General features: G+C 37.8%; 1 non-coding gene across 1 annotated transcript; it reads left to right on the top strand.

Annotated features, from left to right (window-relative positions):
* Positions 1 to 940: 940 nt before the first annotated feature.
* LOC112767917 (small nucleolar RNA R71) lies at positions 941 to 1048 on the top strand. The gene has a single exon (XR_003185357.1). It is a non-coding gene; the product is annotated as a small nucleolar RNA R71 (small nucleolar RNA).
* The last annotated feature ends 17026 nt before the right edge of the window (positions 1049 to 18074 follow it).

Raw genomic sequence — 18074 nt, 5'->3', positions numbered from 1 at the left:
AATCAGAGCCCATGAATGGCAAAAGTAATTTAATGGAATCTCTATGGTCTCAGTCTGAGCTTCAGATTCCCATGGTTCCTCATTAGGGAACTTCTTTGAGGTCAGTGGACGTCCATTGAGGTCTTCCTCAGTGGAGATTACTGCCTCTTCCTCCTCTCCAGGTTCGGCCATGTGAGACGTGTTTATGGCCTTGCACTCTCTCTTTGGATTCTCTTCTGTATTGCTTGGGAGAGTACTAGGAGGGAGTTCAGTAATTTTCTTACTCAGCTGACCCACTTGTGCCTCCAAATTTCTAATGGAGGATCTTGTTTCAGTCATAAAACTTTGAGTGGTTTTGATTAGATCAGAGACAATGGTTGCTAAATCAGAGTGGCTCTGCTTAGAATTCTCTATTTGTTGCTGAGAAGATGATGGAAAAGGCTTGCTATTGCTAAACCTATTTCTTCCACCATTATTATTGTTAAAAACCTTGTTGGGGTCTCTGTTGATCCTTCCATGAGAGATTTGGATGATTTCTCCACGAAGGATTATAGGTGTTTCCATAGGGTTCTCCCATGTAATTCACCTCTTTCATTGCTGGGTTCTCAGGATCATAAGCTTCTTCTTCAGAGGAAGCTTCCTTAGTACTGCCTGTTGCTGCTTGCATTTCAGACAGACTCTGAGAAATCATATTGACTTGTTGGGTCAATATTTTATTCTGAGCCAATATGGCATTCAGAGTATCAATCTCAAGACCTCCTTTCTTCTGAGTTGTCCCATTATTCACAGGATTCCTTTCAGAAGTGTACATGAATTGGTTATTTGCAACCATTTCAATGAGTTCTTGAGCTTCTGCAGGCGTCTTCTTCAGATGAAGAGATCCTCCAACAGAGCTATCCAATGACATCTTGGATAGTTCAGACAGACCATCATAGAAAATTCCTATGATGCTCCATTCAGAAAGCATGTCAGAAGGGCACCTTCTGATCAATTGCTTGTATCTTTCCCAAGCTTCATAGAGGGATTCACCTTCCTTCTGTCTGAAGGTTTGGACTTTCACTCTAAGCTTGCTCAATTTTTGAGGTGGAAAGAACTTTGCCAAGAAGGCATTGACTAGCTTTTCCCAAGAGTTCATGCTTTCTTTAGGTTGTGAATCCAACCATGTCCTAGCTCTGTCTCTTACAGCAAAAGGAAAAAGCATAAGTCTGTAGACTTCAGGGTCAACCCCATTGGTCTTGACAGTGTCACAGATTTGCAAGAATTCAGCTAAGAACTGATGAGGATCTTCCAATGGAAGTCCATGAAACTTGCAATTTTGTTGCATTAGAGAAACTAATTGAGGCTTAAGCTCAAAGTTGTTTGCTCCAATGGCAGGGATTGAGATGCTTCTCCCATAGAAGTCGGGAGTAGGTGCAGTAAAGTCACCAAGCACCTTCCTTACATTGTTGGCATTGTTGTTTTCGGCTGCCATGGTTTCTTCTTCTTTGAAAAGCTCTGTTAGGCCCTCTAAAGAGAGATGTTCTTTAGCTTCTCTTAGCTTTCTCTTCAAGGTCCTTTCAGGTTCAGGATTAGCTTGAAAAAGTATGTCTTTATCTTTGTTCCTGCTCATATGAAAGAGAAGAGAACAAGAAAGTAGGGAATCCTCTATGTCACAGTATAGAGATTCCTTGAGGTGTCAGAGGAAAAGAAGAATAGAAGGAGGAGGTAGATAGAAGAGAATTCGAACATATAAAGAAAGAGGGAGTTTGAATTGCACCTTGAGGAAGAGTGTTAGTCCTTTAAATAGAAGGATGTGAGAAGAGGGGAAGAATTTTCGAAATTAAAGTAAAAGATTTTGAAATAATTAAAAAGAAATTTTGAAAATTTGATTGATGATTTTCGAAAATTAAGATTGGGAAAGAAATTAAGTGATTTTTGAAAAAGATTTTGAAATTAGAAATAAAAAAGATATGATTGAGAGTTAATTTTGAAAAAGATGTGATTGAGAAGATATGATTGAGAAGATATGATTGAAAATCAATTTAGAAAAAGAAAGTTTTTAAAATTAAAGTTGATTACTTGACTAACAAGAAATTAAAAGATATGATTCTTAAAATTTAAAATTTGATCATTTCTTAATAGGCAAGTAACGACTTGAAAATTTTGAAGTAAATCTTTAATTATAACATGGATTTTCGAAAATAAAAAAATGGAAAGAAATTGATTTTGAAGAGATATGATTGAAAAGATGTGATTTGAAAAAGATTTGATTTTGAAAAATTATGAAGATTTGAAAAAAAATCTAAATTAAAAACAAAATCTTCCCTCTAGTGTCATCCTGGCGTTAAACGCCCAAAACTCTACCTTTTTGGGCGTTAAACGCCCAGCCAGGTACCTTGGCTGGCATTTAAACGCCAGTTTTCCTTCTTCACTGGGCGTTTTGAACGCCCAGCTTTTTCTGTTTGATTCCTCTGCTGAATGTTCTGAATCTTCAATTCTCTGTATTATTGACTTGAAAAGACACGATTTTAAAAATATTTTTGAATTTTTAATGATGAGAAACAATCAAAATACAACTAATCTTAGGAAACTCAAATCAAACAATGCATGCAGGACACCAAACTTAAAAATTTTCATATAAGAGACACTAACAAATTGAGAATGCATATGAGAAACAACAAAACACACAAAACAAGAGAATTTAAAGATCAGAGCACTGAAATCATCAAGAACAACTTGAAGATCAATGAAGAACATATTGCATGTATTCGAAAAAATACAAGAAGAATAAAAACATGCAATTGACACCAAACTTAAAAATTGATACTAGACTCAAACAAGAAACATAAAATATTTTTGATTTTTATGGTTTTATAAATTTTTTTGTGATTTTCGAAACTTATATGGAAAAAGAAAATAAAGAGAAGCAAAATTTTTAATGAGAATTCCAGGAATCATGCAATGTTAATCTAAAGCTTCAGTCTAAAAAGATTAGACATGTTTGGCCAAGCTTCAGCAGGACATTACATTCAGCAGCTAAATTGATGAGAATCAATCAGCTTTTGTGATGCTAAGAACATCACCTTGAAACTCTAGAATTCATTCTTAAAAATTTTGAAAAGTACCTAATCTAAGCAACAAGATGAACCGTCAATTGTCTAAACTCGAACAATCCCCGGCAACGGCGCCAAAAACTTGGTATACAAAATTGTGATCATCAATGGCGCCATCATCATGGTACGCACAATTGTAATCTCAACTCTTTATCACAACTCTGCACAACTAACCAGCAAGTGCACTGGGTCGTCCAAGTAATAAACCTTACGTGAGTAAGGGTCGATCCCACGGAGATTGTCGGCTTGAAGCAAGCTATGGTCACCTTGTAAATCTCAGTCACGCGGATTCAAATGGTTATGGAGAATTGATAATTAAAAGATAAATAAAACATAAAATAAAGATAGAGATACTTATGTAATTCTTCGGTTGGAATTTCAGATAAGCATATGAAGATGCTTTATTCCTCCTGAACCTCTGCTTTTCTATTGCCTTCTTCCAATCATTCATACTCCTTTCCATGGCAAGCTTTATGTTGGGCATCACCGTTGTCAATGGCTACTTCCCATCCTCTCAGTGAAAATGTTTCAAATGCGCTGTCACCGCACGGCTAATCATCTGTCGGTTCTCGATCATGTCGGAATAGGATCCATTGATCCTTTTGCGTCTGTCACACGCCCCACAATCGCGAGTTTGAAGCTCGTCACAGTCATCCCTTCCCAGATCCTACTCGGAATACCAAAGACAAGGTTTAGACGTTCCGGATCTCAGGAATGGCCGCCAATAATTCTAGCCTATACCACAAAGGTTCTAATCTTAGATCAGAAACCCAAGAGATACGCATTCAAGCCATTGCTAGTAGAACAGAGGTGGTTGTCAGGCACATGTTCATAGGTGAGAATGATGATGAGTGTCATGGATCATCACATCCATCAAGTTGAAGAACAAATGAATATCTTGGAGAAGAAATAGACTTAAGTTGAATAGAAAAACAATAGTACTTTGTATTAATTCTTGAAGAACAGCAGAGCTCTACACCTTAATCTATGGTGTGTAGAAACTCCACCGTTGAAAATACATAAGAACAAGGTCTAGGCATGGCCGAATGGCCAGCCTCCAAACGTGTCTAAGATAGCATAAGGCTTCTCAAAGATCCATAGTATGAGTAAAAGATCAAAATACAATAGCAAAAGGTCCTATTTATAGAAAACTAGTAGCCTAGGGTTACAGAAATAGGTAATTAATGCAGAAATCTTCTTTCGGGCCCACTTGGTGTATGCTTGGGCTGAGCATTGAAGCTTCCATGTGTAGAGACTTTTCTTGGAGTTAAACGCAAGCTTTTGTGCCAGTTTTGGAGTTAAACGCCAGAATTCTTGAGCTGACTTGGAACACCGGTTTGGGTCATCAAATCTCGGGCAAAGTGATGACAAGTCATCTTAGCCTAGTTTCACTAGTCTTTTTCTTTTGTTTTCAAATGAATTATGCACTTTCTTGAGCCATAAGCAAGCCAATTGGGTAGATTTTCATGCTTCCTTTGATTTAATCAACCATAGATGAATTAATGCAATTTCATGAAGTTTTATGCTATAATTGTCACATATTATGAAAGAATGAATATCTCATGATTTTGAGCATAGCTTTGATGTGTTTGGTTGATTAATGATAGGTGAAGAAAGCTTGGAGAAAGGTTGAAGCAAGAAGGAATGGCTAGGAGGAAGAGAGGACAAAAAGTTTGAGCAAAAGTTTGCCTCAAACTTTAGCTCAAACTTTTGGAATAAGTGAAAACGAACCAGGGAGCAAAAAGCTTAACCAAAAGTTTGCCTCAAACTTTTGCGCAAACTTTTGGGCAAAAAGCTTGAGCAAAAGTTTGCCTCAAACTTTTTGGCAAACTTTTGGGAGAAAAGCTTGAGCCAACGTTTGCCTCAAACTTTTTGGAAAACGTTGGCATCACAAATCAACACCCTGGAGAGCAAAAGTTTGCGCCAACGTTTGCCTCAAACGTTTTGGCAAACGTTGGCGCCATGAGTGTGCAAGGGGGAGCCAACGTTTGAGCAAAAGTTTGACCCCAAACTTTGGCTCAAACGTTGGTAGCAGCAAGGATGGGGTGGCTGATATGAAAAGTTTGAGTAAAAGTTTGCCTCAAATTTTTACTCAAACTTTTACTCAAGCTTTTATAATTCCCAACCCGGTTCACTTCGGTTCTTTTTCCAACTCCGAGAGCAATCAACCAAGGCCTCTATCAACCCAATTCCATTAAGAGCAAAGGCCCAATCCAAGGCTTGAAGACCATTTGAAGAAAGTGTATAAATAGATTAGGATTTAAGTTTCTAGGGGAGCTTTCTTTTCGGTTTTGATTTAGTAGTTTTGTAGAGAGCTCACTTTTACATTTTGGCATTGTTGCTTGAATTCAAGAGAATTTGGGGAGGAGAATTGATCTCTCTTCTTTCTTGTTTTTGCTTGAATACTCTTTACTTTTCTTGCTTCGGATCTTGGATGGAGAATTGAAGAAATTCTATTTCAATCTCAACTTGGGATCTTGTTTAATTTTACTGCACAATTGAATTTCAATTTCTGATAATTGCTTCTTCTTCTACTTTCTCTGCAATTTACATTTCCTTTGCAATTGCTCTTGTTGGATCTAGGAAGGCATTGAGATCTAGACTTGGTTATCTAGTCTCTTGAGTCCTGAGATCTGGATTTCACATTTTCGATTCTCTGTTTAACACTTTTCAAGCCCATTTACAATTCTGTTTTAGATCCGATTCAATTCAAGTCATTTTCTACTCTTCTGATTGTTGAATTTTACTTTTCATTATTTAATTTCTGCAAATCCAATTCCCAATTCCCTTTACAGTTCAAGCCATTTACATTTCTTGCACTTTAAGATTCCGTAATTTACATTTCTTGCGTTCTAAGTTTCTGCCATTTAATTTCTTGCTCTTTAAGATTCAGCACTCTAATTCCTGTTCTCTTTAATTTCATGCAAATTTCCCATTCCCTTTACTTTCTGTGCAATTTAAATTTTGTTGATCACAAATCTCTCAACCAAATCATGATTCGCTTGACTAAATCAACCACTAAATTAAAATTGCTCAATCCTTCAATCCCTGTGGGATCGACCTCACTCCCGTGAGTTTTTATTACTTGATGCGACCCGGTGCACTTGCCGGTGAGTTTTGTGTCGGATCGTTTTTCGCACATCAAGTTTTTGGCGCCGTTGCCGGGGATTGATCAGATTGACAATGATTAAGTGAAGTGGAGATCTAGATCAAGCACTTTTTCTTTTCTGTTTCTTTAACTTTTGACTAACACGCTAACTGTTTGAATTTTTGCCTAAGCTAACTAATATTTCACTTCAGCCATGGATTGAAGTGTTATTGCTTTTTTGGTATTGTGTGATTCTTGTGTTTTGCTTGTATGTCAGATGCAAGAAGAGAGATCCCTACCTTTCATGAAACTGACGAAAGAATCCTCCGAAGGCTAAGAAGAGAAGCAAGAGAAAAAAATGTTGCTGGAGAGGAAGAATCAGATGAAGAATATCATGAATTGGAGGAACACTCAACAAATCCAACAAATCCACCAGTGAGAATGGCCAACAACAATGGTCAACCCCAGAGGAGAGTCTTGGCTTCATATACATTTGCTAATCCAAGGCATTGTGGGAGTAGCATCCTTACCCCAAATGTCGATGCAAATAACTTTGAATTGAAGCCCCAACTCATCACCTTGGTGCAGAACAACTGTTCCTAAGGAGGAGGCCCCTTGGAAGATCCAAACCAGCACCTATCCACCTTCCTGAGGATATGTAACACAGTGAAGACCAATGGTGTGCATCCTGACAGTTACAAATTGCTGCTCTTTCCATTTTCCCTCAAAGACAAAGCCACTCAATGGTTGGAGTCATTTCCAAGAGATAGCATCAACAATTGGAAAGATCTAGTGAGCAAATTCCTTGCTAAATTTTACCCGCCTCAGAGGATTATTAGATTGAAGACCGAAGTACAAACATTCACACAGATGGATGTTGAACCTCTCTATGAGGCATGGGAGAGATACAAGGCTCTAATCAGGAAGTGCCCTCCTGAGATGTTTAATGAATGGGATAAACTCCAAAATTTCTATGAAGGACTGACAATGAAAGCTCAAGAGGCACTTGACTATTCCGCAGGAGGCTCGATGCAACTTATGAAGACAGCTGAAGAAGCTCAGAACCTCATTGATATGGTGGCAAACAATCAATACTTCTTTGCTCATCAGAGACAACGCCAACCATCACTAAAGAAAGGAGTGTTAGAAATGGAAGGGGTGGACACCATCCTAGCTCAAAACAAGATAATGCAGCAGCAGATTCAAGAACATTTCGAGAAGATGGCTAAAAAGATTGATAGTTTACAAGTTGCAGCAGTGAATACAAGCCAACCATCAACCACATGGGGACAAAATGAAGAAAACCAAGAAAATCAGCAACAGGAACAACCTCAATATGTGCACAACCAAGGCTCAGGCCAAAATGAGGTTTATGGTGACACCTACAATCCATCCTGGAAGAACCATCCAAATCTCAGATGGGGAGATAACCACACCCACAGCCAGCAACCGTGGCAGAAAAACTCAAACCAAAACAACTCAAGAAACACAACTTACTCAAACCACGACCAGCAAAACACTAATAATAATAAATACAAGAAACCACAAAATACATATCAACCACCCCACCACAATCCACAAACTCATCAAAATAGCATTTCCGCACCAACATCTAACCCCCAAAACTACCACACTACCCCTACAAATAACTTCCAGCAACCACATTCCACCCCCATCATACCACCAATAGACCATCATGAAAGTAGAATTTCAAGTCTTGAGGCATCCATACAAGCAATTGCTCAGTCCACTCAAAGCTTGGTCAAAGTGCAAGAGAGAAATGAAGCTACCATGAAGAGCCTTGAACGACAAGTGGGACAATTGGCCAAACAAGCTGAACGGCCGACCAATGTTCTCCCAAGTGATACAATCTCCAATCCAAAGGACAAAAGAAAAGCTACAAAGTGGGAGGAGTGCAAAGCAATCATAGTGGGAAGTGAAAAGACTAGGGAGAAGGAAGCCATCAATCAAGAAGAACACAACAGAGAAGTTCCACAAGAAGAGACAGAAGAGAGAAGTGAAGAGGAGATAAAGACCAAGAATGCAAAAAGCTCAAAGAAAGATGAGGACATCCTTGAAACACAGCTACAAGAGAAGAAGGAAGGGGTGAAGCCAGATGTCCCCAAACTTTCGTACCCTCAGAGGTTCAAAAAAGAAAACGAGGATAAGCAATACTCAAAATTCCTGGATATATTCAAGACTCTCAGCATCAATATTCCTTTCTTAGAAGCACTTGAACAGATGCCATTATATGCCAAATTTATGAAAGAAGTACTCACAAAGAAAAGATCCCTGAAGGAAGGACAGATTGTTGAGATGACAAAGGAATGTAGTGCTATCCTCCAAAGAGAGTTGCCAGAGAAGAAAGATGATCCTGGGAGTTTTTACATACCTTGCACCATAGGAAACATAACAATTGAGAAGTCATTTTGTGACCTCGGTGCAGGAATAAACTTGATGCCTTTGTCTCTAATGAAGAAACTTCAAATTTCTGAGCTGAAGTCCACACGAATAGTTCTCCAAATGGCTGACAAATCCATTAAGCAAGCACTGGGAGTTGTGGAGAATGTGTTGGTAAAAGTGGGAAAATTCTTTCTCCCAGCTGATTTTGTCATCCTGGATATGGATGAAGACCCTAACACTCCCATCATCCTGGGGAGGCCTTTCCTGGTTACGGGCAGAGCATTGATAGATGTTGAAAAAGGAGAATTGTTGTTAAGAGTGCATGATGAGCACCTAGCATTCCATGTTTTTAAAATCCTGCATGAGCCCACTCAACAAGAAGATTGTATGAAGGATAAGGCCAAGGATCAAAGTTTGAAGGAGGTAGTCAATGAGTTAGCTCCAAGACTTCCAAATCCATACTTGAAAGAAGTAGAGATGGTGCAACAGACCAAAGAAATCAAGGAGGAACTAGATCCAAAACCTCCAGATGAGAAATTCAACATCTCAGATAAGGAACCACCAAGGCAGGGAGTATCTTTTGAGAAAGAAAAGAAGAAGAGGCCAAGAGGGTGGAGAAACAAGAAAATCCCCACTGAAGGCTTTTCACCAGGGGATAAAGTAGTGTTAAACACCCAACCAATGAAGGTGTCCCCACAATCATCTGAATGCTATACTGTGAACCGGATCCTTTCACTTGAACACCTAGAGATCATCAAAGAGGAGACCGGAAGAAAGTTCACAGTAAGAGGAGAAAAGCTGAGGCACTATGACTTTCAACCTCCATGATCAAAAGAACAAGATGTCAAGCTAGTGACATTAAAAGAGCGCTTGTTGGGAGGCAACCCAACTTGAGGTAATTTTCTTTTCATAGCTTTTTCAATAAAAATGTTGAATAATTAAGTATGTATTGCAAGGAGCTAAGTTTGGTGTTGCACACCAAAATAATTTAAGGGAGAATGAAGGATTCTAAGTTTGGTGTTCCACCAGTTAATGTTAGCTCCAAGCAATCAGACAAATTATTCAACCAGTTAATTGCTTTTTTTTTGTTTTGGTTCCATAACCTTTAGCAAGGCCAAAAGAATTAATAAATGTACAACCTGTTGCATTAGAGACAGTGGCAAGGAATTAAGTTTGGTGTTCCCACACCAAATTAAATCCAAAATCCACACTCAATTCATGCATACTAACCAGTCAATTAAGGGCTTGAGAAGCAAGAAACTTTTGAGAATTGTGCAGGGAACGAACCACCCTTTGAAGACATTATGCATCATGACTCAAAAGGGGCACAACAGAAGGAAGAACAAAAGAACTGCAAACCAATAGGTTGTATTTATACTTAACTTCAACTGTTGAGAGATGCTATGATTTATATCTTGCTAAAGTGTTCATCTAGTACAAGTAGAATCAATTTTCTTAAAATAAGCAAGCTAGTCTAAGTGTGTGCTTGTGTGTTTACTTTCACTTAACAAAAAGCATGCTTTGTCCCCTGCAATTTCAATTCAATAAAAGAAATGTTTGAATGTGAAGTAAGATAGTTCTCTGTTAGATAGAAGTACAATAAAAGTAAGTGGTGGTATGCGTGTGTGATTGTATGATAGCTCACTTTTAGTAAATAAAAGAACTAGGATGTTTCCTTCTAAGTATAAAGTGGCCTACTGTCTATGAATCTCAATCAAATAAAAATCCTTGGTTAGAAAGAAAAACAAAAAGAAAGAAAAAAGAGGAGAAAAAGAAATAGCCAAAGAGTGGCAGAACAAAAGAAAACAAAAAGAAACAAAGCTGGACACCAATAGCTTGAACCTTAGAATATATGCCTGTGGTGTCTTTGTATTAGGATCTGCTTGGACTACTAAGCTCTTTGGAGTGCATCAACACTCGGTGACTTGGGTTAACTAACCCGGGATCATCAGCTGAAAGTCCACTATCAAGAGCAACCTAACTACAAGGCATTTAGTAGCCCAAAGAGGTGCTGGGCATCAATGTTTTAAGAAGGAATGTGAGCCAAGTGTCTATAGTGAATAATGTGTCAAGTATAAAGAAAAGAAAATGAACTTGCTACACATGACACTCAAATAAAGCTTATGAACAAAATAATAGCCAAGGATAAAGGAATAATGAGAGGTCATAGCAGTATGTTACTTGAAGCTTGAAGGAGACTTTCTAGGCTTAAGAGTCAATAAGAAGTGAGTGTTTACATATCCACATAAAACCCCATGAACTACCAATAACACTCTACTAGCATGAACATCCTCTTCCATTTCATTCTTTCTTCTCAATAAATCTTTTCTTGCTTGGGGACAAGCAAGCTTTAAGTTTGGTGTTGTGATGACAAGTCATCTTAGCCTAGTTTCACTAGTCTTTTTCTTTTGTTTTCAAATGAATTATGCACTTTCTTGAGCCATAAGCAAGCCAATTGGGTAGATTTTCATGCTTTCTTTGATTTAATCAACCATAGATGAATTAATGCAATTTCATGAGGTTTTATGGTATAATTGTCACATATTATGAAAGAATGAATATCTCATGATTTTGAGCATAGCTTTGATGTGTTTGGTTGATTAATGATAGGTGTAGAAAGCTTGGAGAAAGGTTGAAGCAAGAAGGAATGGCTAGGAGGAAGAGAGGACAAAAAGTTTGAGCAAAAGTTTGCCTCAAACTTTAGCTCAAACTTTTGGAATAAGTGAAAACGAACCAGGGAGCAAAAAGCTTAACCAAAAGTTTGCCTCAAACTTTTGCGCAAACTTTTGGGCAAAAAGCTTGAGCAAAAGTTTGCCTCAAACTTTTTGGCAAACTTTTGGGAGAAAAGCTTGAGCCAACGTTTGCCTCAAACTTTTTGGCAAACGTTGGCATCACAAATCAACACCCTGGAGAGCAAAAGTTTGCGCCAACGTTTGCCTCAAACTTTTTGGCAAACGTTGGCGCCATGAACAACACACCCTGGAGAGCAAAAGTTTGTGCCAACGTTTGCCTCAAACTTTTTGGAAAACGTTGGCGCCATGAGTGTGCAAGGGGGAGCCAACGTTTGAGCAAAAGTTTGACCCCAAACTTTGGCTCAAACGTTGGTAGCAGCAAGGATGGGGTGGCTGATATGAAAAGTTTGAGTAAAAGTTTGCCTCAAACTTTTACTCAAACTTTTACTCAAGCTTTTATAATTCCCAACCTGGTTCACTTCGGTTCTTTTTCCAACTCCAAGAACAATCAACCAAGGCCTCTATCAACCCAATTCCATCAAGAGCAAAGGTCCAATCCAAGGCTTGAAGACCATTTGAAGAAAGTGTATAAATAGATTAGGATTTAAGTTTCTAGGGGAGCTTTCTTTTCGGTTTTGATTTAGTAGTTTTGTAGAGAGCTCACTTTTACATTTTGGCATTGTTGCTTGAATTCAAGAGAATTTGGGGAGGAGAATTGATCTCTCTTCTTCCTTGTTTTTTCTTGAATACTCTTTACTTTTCTTGCTTCGGATCTTGGGTGGAGAATTGAAGAAATTCTGTTTCAATCTCAACTTGGGATCTTGTTTAATTTTACTGCACAATTGAATTTCAATTTCTGATAATTGCTTCTTCTTCTACTTTCTCTGCAATTTACATTTCCTTTGCAATTGCTCTTGTTGGATCTAGGAAGGCATTGAGATCTAGACTTGGTTATCTAGTCTCTTGAGTCCTGAGATCTGGATTTCACATTTTCGATTCTCTGTTTAACACTTTTCAAGCCCATTTACAATTCTGTTTTAGATCCGATTCAATTCAAGTCATTTTCTACTCTTCTGATTGTTGAATTTTACTTTTCATTGTTTAATTTCTGCAAATCCAATTCCCAATTCCCTTTACAGTTCAAGCCATTTACATTTGTTGCACTTTAAGATTCCGCAATTTACATTTCTTGCGTTCTAAGTTTCTGCCATTTAATTTCTTGCTCTTTAAGATTCAGCACTCTAATTCCTGTTCTCTTTAATTTCATGCAAATTTCCCATTCCCTTTACTTTCTGTGCAATTTAAATTTTGTTGATCACAAATCTCTCAACCAAATCATGATTCGCTTGACTAAATCAACCACTAAACTAAAATTGCTCAATCCTTCAATCCCTGTGGGATCGACCTCACTCCCGTGAGTTTTTATTACTTGATGCGACCCGGTGCACTTGCCGGTGAGTTTTGTGTCGGATCGTTTTCCGCACATCACAAAGTATAGACTATTATATATTGCTGGAAATCCCAGAATGTCTACTTTCCAACGCAATTGAGAGCGCGCCAATTGGGCTTCTGTAGCTCCAGAAAATCCACTTTGAGTGCAGGGAGGTCAGAATCCAACAGCATCTGCAGTCCTTTTTCAGCCTCTGAATCAGATTTTTGCTCAAGTCCCACAATTTCAGCCAGAAAATACCTGAAATCACAGAAAAACACACAAACTCATAGTAAAGTCCAGAAAAGTGAATTTTATTTAAAAACTAATAAAAACATAATAAAAACTAACTAAAACATATTAAAAATATACTAAAAACAATGCCAAAAAGCGTATAAATTATCCGCTCATCAGGGACCCCAGAATTCATTCCATCAATCAACACTCTTGGGGCCTTGTCACTTGCTTTAACTTGCTTGAAGGCTCTTTACGCCTAGTTTGGGATCCCGGAGGCCATTGGAATCACAAACATTGGTGGAGATTCCTGGATGAGTTCAAGCACAAGCCACCATAACAAAGGACTCCCCAAATGTCCAACTTAAGGACTTTAACTAAAAGTGCTAGGTAGGAGACAACCCACCATGGTATGATCGTTCCTTTTTTTCAATTTTAATTTTATTTTGTTTTGTTTGTTTTAAAGTTTTGTTTTATTCTATTGAACCTGGAATTATTCATAACCTCCATATCAGCATTTGCATTCTGCATTCTGCATATTGCATATTGCATCAAAAAAAAGAAAAAAAAGGGAATGCACGCGACGCGTAAGCATCGCTAACGCGTCCGCGTCACAAAGTGCGTTGGGAAGAAAACAAATTGAACAGAGAGTCACGCGAAAGCGTGGCTGGAGGCGTGCCTTAGGCACAAATATGATCACGTGACCGCGTCGCTGATGCGTTCGCGTTGTTTGCGATATAGCCTCTCCACGTGTCCACGTCACCCACGCGAACGCGTGGCCCTGTAAAATCGACGTAAATGGGTGTATGGCTGCAAGTTATGATGGAATGGGGCTGGAACCATGCTAGAAGCACCAGCCCTCCCACGCGATCGCGTGCCCCACACGGCCGCGTCGTTTTACAAAATCAGTCCATTCACGCGTGCGCGTCACCCACGCGCACGCGTCATCCTAAATTTTGGCAAAATGGATTTGAGACAGAAAGTTGCGCGAACGCACGGCTGCACTCGCACCAATAGCACAAATCAGATCACGCAATCGCGTGACCCACACGTCCGCGTCACCTGGAAAATATCACACATCACGCGATCGCGTGACCCACGCGTCTGCTCGCCTGCGTCGCACAACTTATCCAGATCAGCGCCAATTATTTTATCTTTTCTTTTCTAATCCTAATTTCTTCTATCTTTTCTTCTTTCTTCTTTCTTTCTTATTTACTTCTTCTTCATCTCTTTAACCTCTCATCCCTCTTCACTTCCATTCTATTTTATTTAATTTATTTGCATACTTTCATCCATTGCATTTTAATTTTGTGCATATTTTTATTTTCTTTTCTAAATTTATTATTTTACCATTGGTGTTACATTTTCTTATTCAACTGTTACATCTTTTCTTGAATTATTTTGGTACTTAGTGACTTGCTTTACACTGTTGGGTAATACTTTATACTGTCTTTCATTTCCTACTCTTCCCTTTTGTTGCAAATTTTTTGCAACATTGATATGCCATTTGCTTCCACTGTTTTCTCAATTGCATGTTGTAGCTACCATGTAATTGTGATCCTCATTATTTGGCATTAACACAGCCATATTTTATTTGTTTTTTATCTTTCTTTCTGGGTTACTTTTCTTCTTTTCCTCTACTTTCAGGCTGGCCACCGAGAAAAAGAAAGGGAAAGCTTCTAAATGGGGAGACAAACAAGTCCATCTGCAAAATCTTCGGAGAAAAGCGCCAATTGGAACAGCCCGTCCACCTGCACATCTCAGCATGCACCGAGGACGGTGCAATCTTTAAGTGTAGTCGATACCGATCTCCATGGGTTAGTTATTTTTTTTCAACACCAATATTCTATTTTCTTTGTTTGTTCATTGTTGCATTTGCATATTTGATTGCATGTTTGTTTGATTTTATGCATTTAGTTACTACTTGGTTGAAGTAATATTTTCCTTTTCAAGAAATTTTTATAGTATTTAACTAATTTAAATTGAAAATTTTTTTTTTGTTAAATTTGTTGGAAGTTGTATTTGGAACATAGTTTAAAGCTAGAAACTTACAACCTGTAAGACTTGAGCTTAATTACATGGTTACATTATTTAACCATAAATTTTTATTCTTGTGTGTTTTCTTCTCTATAACTGCAATCTAGATTTTGTTCCAGTCTATATGTCCATTAATTAGTATATTTACATGCTTGCATATGATTGAGGCCATTACTTGTTTTGCTCACTTATCGCAAATAAGCCTACCCTTATATGTCACCATTGTTAGCCACTTTGAGCTTTTTTATCCCCTTTTGTTCTATAATCACATCACTAGCCTTTAGCAGAAAAATAATTAAATACCCCAATTGAATCTTTGGTTAGCTTAAGATAGAGATTGTGCATCAACTAAGTGTGGGGAAACTGTGGGAACATGGGTTAATAAGGGAATGTATCATGTTTCCAACTTATTTGAATATTAGAAATTTGGGAACCTACTCATGAAAAAACAAAATAGAAAAATAATGAAAAATCTATGTGCATTGATAACTTATGTTTGCTTTTATCATTCAAAAAAAAATCTAAAAATATTCAATAAATAAGTAAATAAATAAGGGGACAAAATTACCCCGATGTTAAGTTAATGAAAAATCAATGCATATGTGATAAAATCAAAGAAAAGTTGATACATGAGTATGTAATGCAAAAGTGAGAATTTTGGGTAGCTAGGCATGATTCTAGAATTATATAGAGTATATGTATGTTAGGTGAGAGCTTAGGTTAATTAAAGATTCATATTACAACTCACTTGGCCATACATGTATCCTTACCTTCACCTCAGCCCCATTACAACCCTGAAAAGACCTCATGATGTTTGCATTGGTATGCTAAATATTTGTTGATTGGTTAGATGAAGAACAAGGTTTAGAAAGCATGACTAGAGAAGAGTAGAGTGATTAACCCTAGACACTTGAGAGATTAGAGTGATATACACTACTAGCGAGGGTTCAATGCTTAATTCTATGTTCCCTGCTTTCATGAGCTATCTTCTTACAAGTTTACTTGTCTTTTATTGTATAATTTGAATTAGTGGAATTTGAATTATTTTTGTCTTGGAGAACTTATTTGCTTTTAACCAAGTAGGTAGAAACATCTTAGCATGTAGCTGCATTCTTGAGTTATCAAACTCAGCTGTTGATTGAAATTGGAATTCTTTGCTGGTTAATTTGTACTCCAATAACTCTAGTCTTTCCATAGGAGTTGACTAGGACTTGAGGATCAAATTAATTAGTCCACGTGACCCTCATTTGTTTAGCAAGGGTTAATTAAAGTGGAAGCAGAATCCAATTCTCATCACACCTGATAAGGATAACTAGGATAGGACTCCAATTTTTTATACCTTGCAAGAGATTTTTATAATTATTAATTTATTTTTCTTGTCATTTAAATTACTTGTTCCTTATTTTAAAAAACCCAAAAATATACTGTTTTACATAACCAATAATAAATCATACCTCCCTGCAATTCCTTGAGAAGACGACCTGAGGTTTAAATACTTCGGTTATAAATTTTATTGGGTTTTGTTACTTGTGACAACCAAACTTTTGTACGAAAGGATTCTCTGTTGGTTTAGAAGCTATACTTGCAACGCGATTATTTTTATTAAAATTCATTACCGATAGAAAATCCAATCATCAATGATGTTCTCACCTATGCGTACGCATGGTAAGGGAATGCGCACGCGAGCTGCCTTTTTATACTCGCACGCGTACGTGTGGCCCCTGTTTCCTGCAAAACTGAATTTTTGTGTTTTAAACCAAATTTTAGACTTCTAAACCTCTATTTTCATCCTTTTAGTCATAAAGTATAATACTAAGTCTAGTAGCTAGTTGAAGCTAGGGAAATAAGGTAACTTGGGGACGAAAAAAGGGGTAAACATGATGAGTTATAAGAAAAAGATGTAGATGTTAAATGAAGTTATGATGCCATGGCTATGATGAATGATTATATAATGATTATGAATATTAAACGGCTTATGAATTAATGATATCTGAGATACGAGTTTCCCTGGGTAACAGAACCGTTGCTTGCCACCACGAGTTCCAGGTTGAAACTCGATACTCTGTTGACCCTATGTCGTAAGGGTGACCGGGCACGTATAAATTTCCAGGAATGGATATCCCCCATTGAGTGATATATAAATGAATGAATGAGAAATCTATGCATAGACTCATGGGGATGCACGACGAGGGACAGTCTAAGGTTTTCGGACTTGTCGGGTTGGCTGGATAACCAACAGATGAGCCTCATAAGCCATAGGACAGGCATACATCATGTGCATTTGTTTGTTTTGTCTGTTATGCATTACTTCGGATTGCCTAACTGAATATATTTCAAGCTACCTGTTATATTTGCTACTTGCACTATCTGTTTCTTACTTGTGCGTGAAATTGTTTGGTTGTTTGTCTTTGCTGAATCATTGGTGATGGAGGAGCGGAGGAAGGGTGGATTGGTTTGGGGTTAATGATAGGTTTAGAGTAGGTACGTTTAGAACCTTTTAGCTCACCTACCCCCTTTTATGGCTTCTGCTTAGAGTTTAAGTTTTATAATTGTATATTGGAGTTCTAGGATTGCCTCTGACATTTCCAGGACCTTATATATTATATACGTGACACCTTTACCATGTTGAGAAAATCTTATTCTCACCTCATACTATGTTATTGTTTTCAGATGCAGGTCGAGAGGCTCCTCGCTAGGCGTCTGGATTCTTGAAGCGGAGTAGTCCTTGGGTTCTTTTGGATTATCAGTTTGTGTATATATGTACTTAGCTTTCTCTCCAAGAAACTTGATTATTTTTTTCCTCATAGAGGTTAAAGGAGAGTTAGGGCCTTATCTCTGTATCTTGGGCGTTTTGGGATACTTGTATATGTATGTAAATATTCTCCAGCCAGCCTTGACTTCGCAAGCTGAGTCAGGAGCTAATTATGTAGTATTTTTGCCTCTTTATTCACTCTTTCGCTTATTTATGTCTATGACCTTTAAGTTTCTTAGCACGGAAGTTATTCTGTTTCCCGAGTGTTGCGCTTTAAATTTTGCGATTTTGTTTTACCCGTTTTTCAAGGCTCCTAGTATATTATATT

This window comes from Arachis hypogaea, chromosome 17 (genome assembly GCF_003086295.3).
Source record: "Arachis hypogaea cultivar Tifrunner chromosome 17, arahy.Tifrunner.gnm2.J5K5, whole genome shotgun sequence".
NCBI classification, from domain to species: Eukaryota; Viridiplantae; Streptophyta; class Magnoliopsida; order Fabales; family Fabaceae; genus Arachis; species Arachis hypogaea.
This window is presented reverse-complemented; position numbering and strand designations above follow the sequence as displayed.